This window comes from Brachypodium distachyon, chromosome 2, assembly GCF_000005505.3.
Source record: "Brachypodium distachyon strain Bd21 chromosome 2, Brachypodium_distachyon_v3.0, whole genome shotgun sequence".
NCBI classification, from domain to species: domain Eukaryota; kingdom Viridiplantae; phylum Streptophyta; class Magnoliopsida; order Poales; family Poaceae; genus Brachypodium; species Brachypodium distachyon.
Genome location: NC_016132.3, coordinates 32,423,224 through 32,437,142, shown reverse-complemented (window position 1 = coordinate 32,437,142; position 13,919 = coordinate 32,423,224).

Here is a 13,919-nt window from a genome sequence, read left to right as displayed (position 1 = left end):
CTAATAGTCTTAAGGCCAGATAGTGTTGCAAACCAATTTAAACTGGCCTGTTACAAGCTATGGCCCATTCTACGGCCATGTTGATTCGGCCCATGAATCAATATAGCCCACAAGAGCCCTATAGACTTAGGATGATCCAGCCCACGCAGATAGTACGGGATTATATCTCTCAAGAAAAAAGATAGTACGGGATTATATGAATATAATACATCGATACCATAGGTTTCTTTTTTTTTAGGAAAAGACGGTCGATATCCGTCATTCGATTAAAAGGGAGCACTGGAGCAAAGAAAAAGTAAAAAAGCGATAGAGGAAGCCTATCCTCCTGGGTCTAGCGAACACGCCCTAACACGGCCCTGGTACTCCTCCCACACGAGGAACGCCACCTGCAAAGCCGAAGTTTCCACGCCTCTGAAGGTGCGGCGGTTCTGCTCCTTCCAAATCCCCCACCATGTGTAGATGAGCCTGCCACTGAGCATCCTCTTCGCACGCTTTGGGCGCCCCTCGGCCAGCCCCTCCCAAAGGTCATTGACGGACCCGGAGTCCGGCAGGGACAACGTGGGGTCCGATGCCCAGCTCTGAATGTGGGACCAGACATCTCTGGTGAAGCAGCATTCTCCGCAGATGTGGATGATCGTTTCAGGGTAGGTCCTGCAAAGTTGGCAAATTGGGTTGTGCGTCCATTGGCGGATCGCCAAGTTATCAGCGGTCAGGATCTTGCCGTGAAGCACCGTCCAAGCGAAGAATTTGCACTTGGGCTCCGCTTGCGCTTTCCAGAGCTTGTCAAAAGAGAAAGGAGGCAGTGACCCGTTGAATTGCGCTTTGTAGGCTGAGGCAACAGAGTAGGTCCCCGATGTCGACCATCGCCAGGCAATGGCGTCAGCCTGGGTAGAAAGCTGGATGTCGCGAATGCATGTCCAAAGTTCCACGAAGTCCGCCATCTGCTCCGCGGTGTCAATCTTCAGGAGGGAGCGCACCCAATTGTGCGACGTAAGCTCCCAGCTCTGAATGTGGGACCAGACATCTCTTGTGAAGCAGCATTCTCCGCAGATGTGGATGATCGTTTCAGGGTAGATCCTGCAAAGTTGGCAAATTGGGTTGTGCGTCCATTGGCGGATCGCCAAGTTATCAGCGATCAGGATCTTGCCGTGAAGCACCGTCCAAGCGAAGAATTTGCACTTGGGCTCCGCTTGCGCTTTCCAGAGCTTGTCAAAAGAGAAAGGAGGCAGTGACCCGTTGAATTGCGCTTTGTAGGCTGAGGCAACAGAGTAGGTCCCCGATGTCGACCATCGCCAGGCAATGGCGTCAGCCTGGGTAGAAAGCTGGACGTCGCGAATGCATGTCCAAAGTTCCACGAAGTCCGCCATCTGCTCCGCGGTGTCAATCTTCAGGAGGGAGCGCACCCAATTGTGCGACGTAAGCTCCTTCCGCACTGTGTGCTGCTTCCTGGTGGCAATGGCCAGGAGCCTCGGCCAGCGTTGGGCCGACGAGGAACCATCCGGCAGCCATGCATCATGCCAGAATTGCGCCGTTTCGCCGTTCCCCAAGGTGATCTTCGTCGCCGCCCTGAAGAGCGCCCGGTCTGACTCGTCACAAGGGATAGGTAGGCCTACCCAAGGTCTGGCCCTGTCAGGAGGGCCCTCCCAAAGTGGCAGAGGTCTGGCATTCCAAGGCCACCGAGGGGTTTCGGCCAGCAAACCGTGCTCCAGTTCACCAGCGAGATGGATGAATCGGCCTGATCCGGCCCTCGCTTCCGCGTCCAGACAAACACGCGCATGAGCTTTTTAATTCTTTTGAGGACCCACGCGGGAAGAGCGAATGCCGTGAGGTGATAGGTGACCATTGCCGAGAGGACAGACTAGGCAAGGGTGATTCTCCCCGCCCGAGTGAAGTGGACGCCCTTCCAGCCTGCCAGACGCGCACCGACCTTGTCGATCAAAGGTTGGAATGCAGCGCCTTTGAGTCTCGTCAGGGAAAGGGGAAGACCCAGGTAGGAGCAAGGGAAGGAGCCCTGTTTAGCCGGAAAAGCAGCAAGTGCGGCGGCGGCTTCGTTGTCATCGCACCCGACCAAAAAGAGCTCGGACTTCTCCAGGTTTGTGCGGAGGCCGGAGGCGTCACCAAAGACACCCAGCACCGATGAATAATAGCGAGCTCCTCCGCTAGTGGTCTAGCGAAGATACCCGCGTCATCCGCGTAGAGGGAGACACTCGCACGCGCAGTAGCATCATGTAGTCGCTGCAGTACGCCGCAGTCTCCCGCTCGTCGGAGTAAGTGGTGCAAAGGGTCAATCGCGATGATGAACAGCATGGGGGACAGCGGATCGCCCTGCCGAAGGCCCCTCGCGTGTTTGATCTGCGTGCCTGGTACCCCGTTGAGGAGCACCTTGGAGGAAGCCGAGGAAAGCAGCGAGCAAACCCATTGCCGCCATTTTGGCCCGAAGCCAATCACCGAGAGAACCTCCAGAAGATAGGGCCAAGAGACGGAGTCAAAAGCTTTGGAGATGTCGAGCTTCAGAAAGCACCCTTTTTCCTTCCTTCTGTGCAGTGCTCAGGTGATCCCTTGCACACACAAAGTTTTCATGGATGCATCGCTTCTTGACGAACGCGGACTGGTTGACGGAGACAATGTCCGGGAGCATGGGCGCGAGGCGAAAAGCCATCAGCTTGGAGAAGATTTTCACGATACTATGAATGAGGCTAATCGGGCGGTAGTCGCGAATGGACAGGGCATCCCCTTTTTTTGGAAGGAGCACGAAATTTGCCGAGTTCATGAGAGGGGGCACACGGCTGCCGGCACTCGAGAGGAAGAGAATGGCCCCATGAAGATCGGCTTTGATAATATCCCAGCACGCCCGAAAGAACCTACCGGTGAATCCGTCCGGGCCCGGAGCCTTCTCCGTCGGGAGGCTGAAGACGGCGGCCTTGATCTCTCCCATCGTGAAAGGAGCTTCAAGGCAGGAGAGATCCCTCCTGACATAGCCGAGTTCGTCCCAGTTGAGGCAGGTAGAGCGAGCGGAGGCGGTGCCCAGGAAGGAAGAAAAATGGTCGCGGATGACACCCTCCTTCTCCTCATGGGTGACGGCGAGCCCGGCCCCCGAAGACAGCGTCTGGATGGAGTTCTTCCTTCTCCGCCCGTTGGCCCTGATGTGGAAGAACCGGGTGTTGGCGTCCCCGAGCTTAATGGTGGACAAGCGAGCTCACTGCCTAATCTTAATCTTGGCGATGATTGCAAGGCCCGCGTACTTGCGCTTCATCAAAGCATGGAGGCGCCATTCCGCAGGGGAGAGGGTGCGGAGCTCTTGGGCTACGTCCAGTTGGCCAACAACCTCCAAGGCAACGGCCATCTGCAGGCGTATGTCAGCGAAGTTGGATTTGTGCCAAGACGAGAGGGCTTTGGCCGTGCGAGCAAGCTTGACATGGAGGCAACGGGCCTTGTCGTGGGAGGAGACAGGGGCTTCCCAGGCTGCGCGCACCACATCCATGAAGCCCTCCATGCGCGTCCAGAAGGCCTCGAAGCGGAAGGCGTGTGGCTTGGGGAAGAATTCAGCGCCAAGCATGAGGAGGGGGGCGTGATCCGAGACCACGGCGGGAAGGGCCTGAAGGGTAGCCGAGGGAAGAGGAGATCCCAGTCCCCAAAGCAGAAGATGCGGTCGATCCTGGTGAGGGTGGGCACGCCTTGCTCGTTGGACCAGGTGAATCTTCTCCCCAAGACAGGAAGCTCCCTGAGCGCCATGGAATCCAGGGCCCGTTTAAAGCGCGCCATGAGTCGTCAGTTAAGGAGAAGATTGTTCTTATCCGTGGCCTTGTAGATGAGATTGAAGTCCCCAATGGCGAGCCAGCTCGCCCCCTGCGTTGTTGCCAAGTCCCAAAGTTCCTAAATGAAAGCAACCTTCTGTCCCTCACCCTGCGGGCCGTAAACTCCCGAGATGTTCCAGGAGGAACCATCTGCCCGCCAAGTGACCGTCGTGGAGATCGTGTTCGCGGTGCAAGAGAAGTTACTGAGCGAGAAGAGCCGTTGCGATGCCGCCAGCAGGATGCCCCCGCGAGTGCCGTCCGCAGGCAGGAAACCAAAATCGTCAGCAAAGTCGGCGCCTAAAATGTTGATCACGTCCGTCCTTGAAACGAGCTGGAGCTTTGTCTCCTGCAGGCAAACAATAGAGGCACGAGCGTTGGCCGTCAGAGCACGAACTGCCACGCAGCGAACCGGGTTGTTCAACCCGCGCACATTCCAGCACAGCAACCTCAAAGATCCACCCGCCGGGGATGGGGAAGGAACCGTTGTCGCCATTATAGGCGGGGAGGGAACCACACCAAGGCAAGACGGCGAGGGAAGAGCTTTAACGAAACAGGGGGCGCAAAAGTGACAGCACGACGACAATAACATGTAGCTCGATGATAGTAGTTCAGACCGGAGACACACGAAGACGACGACCACATAACAGCAAGTTCTGAAAGTAAACGACGAGTTCTAGAAACGCGACGACATCTACTCGGAGCACAGCCCGACCACAGTAGCAGCCGGAGTCGCCGCGACATCTTGATTCGGTGCAGCATCTAGTTGACAGCGATGCCACGGCCGCGGCCAGCACCGCGTCCCATCCCCCGCCCAGTGCCCGCAACTCGGGGGGTCTTCTTGCACCTCCTCACCTTCGCAACGAGGCTCCCGATGGCCGCAATCGCCTGGTCCGACAGCGGTTCCTTGAAGAGCTTGATGTAGGCCTCCCGTGTCTCATCATCGAAAGGTGCCGCCGGCGGAAGAGAACCAAGCCGGCGTGCCATCAGCGTCTGTGCTGCCAGCGTAGATGAAACGCCAGACAATGGGCGGGCAGCGATCTTGGTGCTACGGCGGACCGTGGTCGGAGGGAGCGCAGCAGGTGTCGGGGAGGTAACCTGCACAGCTGTCGCCGGAGTCGCGAGAATCGGTGCCGGCCCATCCATGCAAATGGCTGCGAAGAAATCTTCCACGCGGGGCGAAGATGGCAGCGCGAGCGACGGCGGCGGGCCAAAGTTCGGCCCCGACGTCACCAAGGCGAGGTGGCAGAGCAAGGAGGGGGGTCGGCGGGGACGGCGTGACCTGCAGAGAGAGCGAGGTGAGGGAGATGCCGAGGTCATTGACGTCCGTGGCAGCCGTCGGGGGAGACATGGCAGTGGTCGGCGGTGGAGGAGAGGGGCCGCACGGCACCAGTGCATCCCTGCAGCCCAAGGAAGGCGAGCAACCCGGGGTCGCCGTCTTGCGCGCAGGGGAGCGCACCACCGAGCAGTGGTGGAGACGCAGGGGGCCAGCGGAAACCATCCGGCGACCGCCATAGCGTGAGGACGCGTCAGCGGGAACGGACTTGCGCTGCGGGTAAGGCGGCGCCCTAGCAAGGCGGGAGATGAAGGAGGAGCCCTTGCGCCCGTCCCGGCGACCGGAACGATCATGGCGCCCATCGGCATCGCCGTCGTGGCGTCCGTCGCGGCGCCAGTCCTTGCAGTTCCTCGTCCGTGGAGCTGGGCGGCGCCCGTCATCGCGCCTGCCCGTGTCCGGCTCCTCAAAGTCCCAGGCGTAGCCCTGGATGACGCGTCGGCCGCGCGAGGGAACCGAGCCTCCCTCCCGAGCCGGGGTTAGGGACGTCATGTCCTCCACCACGTCGATGTGGATGAGCAGGGAACTGCGGCGTCCCTCGATGCCCGCGGCCGGCGTGTCGTGGATGGCGACCGGCATGAAGGGAGGCACTGTAGGGTTTGACGCGTCCTTGTTCTCCATCAGCCAGAAGTTGTGACGTCGAGGCAGCGCCATCGGGTTCGCCATCCACACCTAGAAGTTGAAGGTCGTGGTGTCCTCCCGGCAGATGGAGCGATCACGCTGTGGTCCTCCTCCGGGCATCCCTGGAAATCACCGCCTCCAGCCATGAGGACGTCAGCGAAGGAGAGACCGGTGGAGACCGGCCGGGCACGAAGGCTAGGAGGGGGCGGCGGTGGCGAGGCAGGCGCAGCACGGCAAGCGTTCTCCAAGTGTTCTGGGCGGTGACACTTCCAGCAATGCTGTGGCTCGTGGCAACTGGAGGCTTTATGGTGAGCGCTAAGGCAGCGGAAGCATCGGCCGTGCATGCGCCTTAAAAGCGCGGCCCGGTGCTCCTCCTTCGCATTCGTGGCTGCCAGCTGAGGCACGCCTCGGTTCTCGCAACGCCACCAGTCAGGACGCTTAACGAGCTGCCAACACGCTTCATGGCGACTTGAATCTCCATCTTGTCGCGCCGTCCGCGATGGGACTTGACGAGCCACAGGGGAGTGAATGTGCGGTGAGTGCACCCGAGGCGGGAAGGAACCAAGGAGGCGGGGCTGCCCATGGGGAGGCGAGCCAGGGGGAGGGGGTGGCAAAAACCATCTGCCCATCCCTAAATCCCCCGACCCACCGGATCTGGCCGCATTGAAGAGAAGGGGTTGCCCGGGCGGCGGGGAGCCAGCAGGAGGGAGCGGCGGATCTGCAGTAATTGCGCGGCTCTCCACAGATCTCGCATTGAAGGCAAGGGCTTGCCTGCCAGCAGCAGGGGATCTTCTCTGCGAGGGAACATAGTACAGATCTGGGCTAGAGCCATCAGCCCGGACCACCACAGAGCGGATCCGGATGGCCGGTGCAGGGGAAGGTTGCGGGGAGTCGCGAACGAACTCCCCATCCTCTGCTTCGTCGCAGGCGTCCGCCCAAGAGAAACGCGCTGGGGTGGAGGAGGCTGGGATGGGGATGTGGGGAAGGGGCTGGTGGCTAGCTGGGAGGGGGGTGATGGCGACGGCGACCGGGGTCGCCGGGCTGGTCGCCTCTGGTGGGGCTGGAGACGAAGGCATATTTGACCTTATGTTTTGTTAATGGATATGTATGTACGTTTTGTGTCTCAAATGATAAAATCTCAATTAATGGTTCACCATCGTATCATTTGTACAGTTCAGTGTGCAACACCATTGTATGATCTAAACAACTGTTCAATATGCACCATCGCATGATCAGGCATGCAAAAATATCAGTTCAACCTTGCACCATCGCACCACCAGTTTACCAATATGTTAGTTCTAGCTAGCATGAAATATGTGGCAGGATTTCTAATTCATATACGGATTGCTTGTTCCATAGTAAACCAGTAAAAAGAATGATAATGTCAATTAAACAAGACACAAGTGAAGTGTAAGGGTGTAGTTATAGACTTTTTCTACTTAAATGAGACAGTAAGCTGAATTTATAGAAGCTAAAAAGATAGGACAAGGACAATGTCTCACGTCTTCTTGTAGCAGCAGCTTACCTAAGAAATTCAACCAAAAATGCATGGCACTAGAGAAGGTGCAGCCGAAAAGAAGGGGCCTTACGGTGAATCAATTATGTGTAAGAAGTACGTAAACAATATGGATAAATCAAACGACCATGACAATAAGTAAATTTAATAAAACAAACAAAATATATAACAAGGCACCACAAGATGGAGGTACTAGCTAGCACCTTTTCCGGTGACTGTCCTTGAGTTAAATGATGCTAAATGATACATCATTTGGAAATTGATAGGTCCAAAAGAATTTTATGCTGGATCCTTTTGGGTAGAACTAGTAATTTTTTTCGGAAAAGAGGGTAACCCCATTCCATCATTGGTATCTCATTGTACAATCAAGAAGGTATGAATACACATATTTCATTAGTAAGTTACAACCTTACAGAAGGCAAGCACAACAAGCCAAACCAGGGCTTCCCCCCACGCTCGCGTCGCTCCAGGGGGCGGCTCGGGCGAAACCCTAGCCGCCGCCGCCCCCAGCCCTCTCCTGCTCCCCTCTCCCCCTCGCCGCTGCCGGATGAGGCCGTCAGGCTAAGTCCATACGGCGGACGGTGGCGGCAGGGCCTCTTCTCGCAGGATTTTGCGGCGCGGGGCCGGCGTCAAGGGCCGGCGGCAGGGGCTTGCGGCGCGGGGCGGGCGGCAAGGCGGGCGGCGGAGGCCGGCGGCGGGGCGAGCGGGGCGCGCCGGGGTAGTGTGGTGGCTGGCCATGGGCGTCTCCAAGCAGAGGCCAGCGGCGCGGCTCCATCAGGCACCGAGATGCAACGGGCAGGATGGCTGCGGGCGGCGCAGTCCCCCCCTGCGGCTGGGCTTCGTCGTGGGCTGGATCCGGCCGGATCTGGGCCTAGGAGCTCGGACGTAGCGGATGGATGGTGGTCGGTGGCATTCTTGGCTTGGCTCGCATTGAAGTTTGCTTCTACGGGTTTGGTGGTCTTCTGCGGTCGTGGTTCTAGCGCCACTCCTTCGTGGGTGGGTGTGGCTGCAGTTTGCAGGGCGTGGCTGCTTGTGCGAGGAGCTCGTAGATCAGTCCTCGGCGAAAGTCGAGCTTCGACCTTGGCTGGAGCCTGCGATGGCGGCGTCCGTGGGCGTCGCTCACCTTCTTGGAGGCATCGTTGATTTGTCCTGGTCCTACCTTCTCCTCTCTAGCCGAGCTCGGGGGAATCCCTAGATCCATTTTGGATCGGGCGATGGTGGCACTGGCTGCGTCACTTCCCTCCTTGGAGGCATCGCTTGTGGAGGAGGCATTGACCTTGGGACCTGTGGTTTGTGGGCGCCTGGCTGGGTGGAGTGCGTTGGCGTCTCTTGTGGCATCGACGACGGTCGAGTGGAGTTTGGACTGCGGTGATGGTTTTTGGTAGTCGGTCCTTCTGGCGTGTTCGATGGCTCTCCAAGGTTTGTTTTGCTTCGTCGCTGGGAAGTCGGAGTCACCAGCTCAGAGGAGTGATGTGTGATGACGATGACTTGGTGATGGGTGGTCCGATCTGCGGGGTTCTTATTTGGCGCATGCCTTGCATATTGTCCCTTCGAAGCTCGGCATCAGAATCGGCGCCACTTGGTCGTTGGCATGAGTGGCCGACTGTTTGGCATTGACTGACGCGAGCTTGCAAGTGTGCAGAGACAGTGACCCGTTCTTGGGCGTTGGTAGGGGAAGTCGGAGTCGCCAGCTCAGGAGGAGTGTTTGTGTGATGACAATGACTTCTGCGAGCAATCTCGACAGATATCTTCTCGGCTGCGTGCGTTGAGTGAGTGTGGGTGGCCAGGTCGGGCAGTGTGCTTCTTGGTGCGGTCATGCTCCATGACGGCGCCATGGACGTTTGTTACGGTTTTCGTCTTGTTTTCCGTAAATTAACTGGACAACTATATTCTTTTTAATTTTAATTAATAGATCGAGTCTTTCGGACTCCGGTTCGAAAAAAAAAGTTACAACCTTACAAGTGTTACAGCCAGGCACCAGGAACCAGATACAGAAGAACAGAACAGATGAGTAAGTTGCTCAAGACCGATCATCATGGCAAGCAGGCACCAGTGTTACAACCTTTTTTAAAACCCTATCATTGGTGAGATGCGAGTAGTCTCAAAATTCAAATACTCCCTTCGACTCATAAAACGTTTCGTCTATTTTGTATTGGGCGACACTTTTTACGAATCGGAGAGATCTATATTTCACGTGTACGTGGTTCAACGGTGTAACAATACGTGATACATATTCTGCTGTGTTGGGCACTTAGGGCTGGGATCCGGATCCTCTAACGTGAAGAAGAGAAGTCAGAAGGTGACTTTCCTTCGGCAAACGGACGTTTTCATTCCAAAAAATAAAATAAAAGAAAAACGAAATCAGCAACTAACACGGGCACGCCGGCACCGCGAGTTGATCCGCCACCTGCACCTGCACGCCGCCCGCCATCCGGAGAGAAGAAAATGGAATCGGCGGATGTTTGGCCAAAACGACGACGGCTCGTCAGCGTCCTCCGCGTGTGCGGCGGCACTGTACTTCGACGGCGAGGATGTGCTGCCGGCGACGCATGCGGAGCACCCGAAGCCGGAGGAGGCGGCACCAGCACCAGCACCGCCGAACCCCGCGTTGCCGGTACTCGGCCCGACGCCCGACGCCAGTCGTCGCCACTGCAATTTGTGTCGACGCCGTCGCGATTCACGCCACCACCGACGCCGCGATGTCCCCTGCAGCCTCCCGGACCTGGCAGCGGCACGAGCAGACCACGCGAGCAGGCGGCGGGCCTGCGACGAAAAGAGCAAGGGGACGCGGCGGCATGCGAAACGTATGTTTGGTGAAGGAAAGTCACCTCTGACTTTTCTTCTTCGCGTCAGAGGATCCGGGTTCCTTACGGCTGACAAGGACATATTCTGCTGTGTTGGGCACGTAAACAGTGTAGTTCCTCCGTCACGTCAATCTAGTACACGTGTCCATCTCCTGAAAATAATTGAGGAACACAGCTTGTTGACCGAAACCTGAGCACTAGGCGCCGCCGTTGCGCTAATGAAGTGGGGAGCAGAGAGGCTAGAGGGGGTGTTATTATCATGGGCACAAAAGTACAAGGCCGGGCGGGCCATGAGCTGGACGCTCACACGCTGCTGCCCGCGGCGGCGGTGCAACACGCGGGGAGTTTCGCTCGGGCGCACGAACCAAACGCGGCGCGTCGTGGTAGGCTCAGCTTTGCGCGCTTCGGCCAGATTCTTTGAACCGGTCTTCTCCGAGAAGGACTTGGTCGAACCAGAGGGGAGTGCATGCAGGAACGAATTAAGCGTGTTGGCAAGAAGACCCCGACAGGACAGAGTAAAATGCAGCATACTTGACACGATGGAACAACTGACATGAATATGACTACGGCTTGTTTAATAATTTTTGACAGTTTACATGTGTACCCGCATTCGTGGATTGGCATCACACTCCGGTAGTTTAATTTGGTAAGAATAGAAAAGACAAGTACTTCGTAAGGTTATATTAAATCTGAGACACTTATTATTGTGTCGGATAGAGTACAGTCTAGCACCTTAGCTAGTGCGTTCAACGTGCATATACATCGCGTGTTGTTCATGTACGGGTACACAGTATATATTCCTTCGGACGTAGTTTTGCATCTCGTTAAAAGAATAAGAAACGCAATTCGCTCGCCAAAATGGAGCACTGGGGTTGGGCATATTCACATTAGACGATTTGTCGGGCGCACGAAGGAGGAGCTAACACGCGGCACGCTGTGGCAGCCTCAGCCGACACACTCCATCGCTATCAAATTGTTTGGTTGAACACAATTATTTGAAACCTGACCAGAAGAAGTCAAGAAACTAACGCCGACCTACGTGTAATGATGCACAGCACTGTCTGCTGCTACTACTCTCAGTCGGAGAAGAGTTTTGGTTTTGATTCGAGCTTGGAAAGAAAAGTGAGCTAATTCGACAGCGATGTGTACACTATTTGACGTGGCTCACATTGCAACGACGTAGGTCACCACACCAGCACATCTAACTCCCACTATTTCCATTCCCGAGCAAGCACACGGCCACACGCCAAGTTTCTCGTCCTGAGCTTGGAAAGAAAAGGGAGTTTTAATTACGCCACTCATCTTTAGTGGGTGTGGCCTGGTCGGGACAGGCCCATTGTTGAATGGACTGATACACTTTCGGCCTGGTCTGTTGTCACCCTTGGATCCTCATTGAGCTTCTGTACTCAGAGTGACAAATCGGGAACCTACATTAGCTTCCGCAAAATTTGAACCTTAGAATTTCAATAGTACAATAATGAAAATATGAAAATCGTTATGTTCACCCAAGAACTGCTGACCAAGAAATATGATAACCTAGTTAAACTTGTGCGCACCTTTTTTGATGTGCCAGCGCTGAAGATGAGTGGCTTAAAACTACAGTACACGACAATACATCCGTACGAGAACCAATCAAATAGGGCTATCCTTTCGTCCTTGGACAGATGCATGTATAAGGACCCGGACGTCTGTTTGTACCACATTTTTTTACCCGGACGTCTTTGCGGAAAAGGCATGCCTTAACAGAAGCTCTTCAAGTCACAACAAGTTGATTCACAAGCAACACGAGCCACCGAGATCCACCACAAGGAATGAAAGAAACCATAAAGTTCCAAGAAGATTAGAAGGGAAACACGTCCCGTCTAGGCAACCCTTGATACGTGCTAGCTTGATACGTGCCCTTTGTAAACCTTCTCGCTTCTCGTGATCAATAAACAACACACATTTTTTCTGATAAGGACGGAAGGCCGGGCCTCTCCATCAATCAATGCGCACATATTATTAAAATTCAGCATAGTATTATATTTAAAGTTACAACTTAAAAAGATTAGAAAACTGAAGAAACATCAAGTCTCCGGTCTAAGTCTGGTGCGTCGGCCACCCAAAACGGCTGTAAAACTCAATGCTACCGTCATCAAGATAAACAACACACATAGTGTAGGGTCATCATTCTCAGGGAAGTCCAAACATGCATGCATGCTGCATACTTCGCCATAGACTTCACAACTGACTGAGCTGAGAATTCCGTGCGATGATACCTTGTGGAGAAAAATAAGTACTAGAATATGTAGAAAGGAAATCACCAATTTCAAGAGAAGACGAAAACCATTTGGGGAGAAAAACAAAAGGAGAACATTTAAGGAGAAAAAATGAAAGGAAATTTAGAATTATTGAGAAATAGAAAAGGTACGCTCTTTTAAAAAGAGTTAAGAACCTTTATGGAAATTCACTTTTTTCAGGGTATTTAGTTTTAGATTATTTTTTATGGATCTAAGAATTTTTTGTGTGTGTTTTATGGAAATTTCATGGATCTAAGAAATTTTGTGTGTTTTCCTTATTATATTTCTATAGTTTCTAAAAATAGTAAATTGTTATACTCCCTCCATCCAACAAAAGATGTCTCAAGTTTGTCAAAATTTGGATGTATCTAGACATGACTTAGTGTATAGATGCATTCAAATTTAGTAAAAGTTGAGACATATTTTGTTGGACGGAGGAAATATAATTTCCTATATTTCTTATTAAATTTCTTACTATTTCCCCTAGTCCCACAAAGCTTTCAGTAGTTAACAATCAAGGCCATAGTTTCATTTAGATTTACTTTATAGGGGCGTATAGCATTAGCATGGGGATTAAGAAAGACACTACTCCAGTGGTGGAGAGAAACGCGATCATAGTAGCTCGAAGAAAAAGAATAAAGTTCATATATACATGACCATATACAGGTATTTGACTGGAATGACAAAACAAAATTATTTGATTGCATTTTTTATTGCTAACCACGTACAAGGGAAAAAAACAGGACTTGCATGTTTACGCGGCAATGCCAGAGTTCGCTAGGAGTATGAACGATCGATGTGCTTCCACGCGGCAGATTCTCAGAGTATAAGCCGGCCATATTCCAATTAAACTCTTTGGACCAAAACTAAAGACATGAATAAGAAGAAGAAAAAAAGCAATTATATATAGTGCTCCAAATAGCCAGTACACTAGTAGGAGAGAACTTTATGGCATCATATTGAGTCTAAAGAAAACGTGACGGCGATGTGCTCTCCACTAATTTGACTAAGCCACCAACTCGTCACCGCCACTCCACACTCGATCGCTCATACACTTGCTGGCCTGCCTGGCCACCCCCCTCTCCTCACCTATAAATACATTGCCAGGCTGCTCCCATTCTCATCGCAGACACACACACACACAAAGCCATTCAGTTCCTCTCACACTGAATTGATCCATACACAAACACTACCTACATAAACTCTCTTGAAACCTAGCTTAATTAATTGTCCATGGCTTCCTCTCAGGCCATTGTGATCCTTTGCTTGCTTGTGTTAGCATCGTCGATGCACTCTCTGGTGCAGGCTAGGATGATGCCAAGCGGTCAAGAACAAGTGCACGCCAAGAAGACTGTCAGTAGTGCAACTTCATCATCATCCTCCTCTCCAGATTTTCTGCAAGTATTCATGGCGCCACCGCCACCAATGCCATCTGCGGCGTACCGCAAGATGAAAATCGCCGGTGCCAAGCGTAGGCGTGCTAGTGTCGTCGTCCAGGGATCGGTACCGAGCCCCGGCATCGGTCATCATTAGCTTGCAAGTCTTCTATACATACATTTCAAATTACACATACAT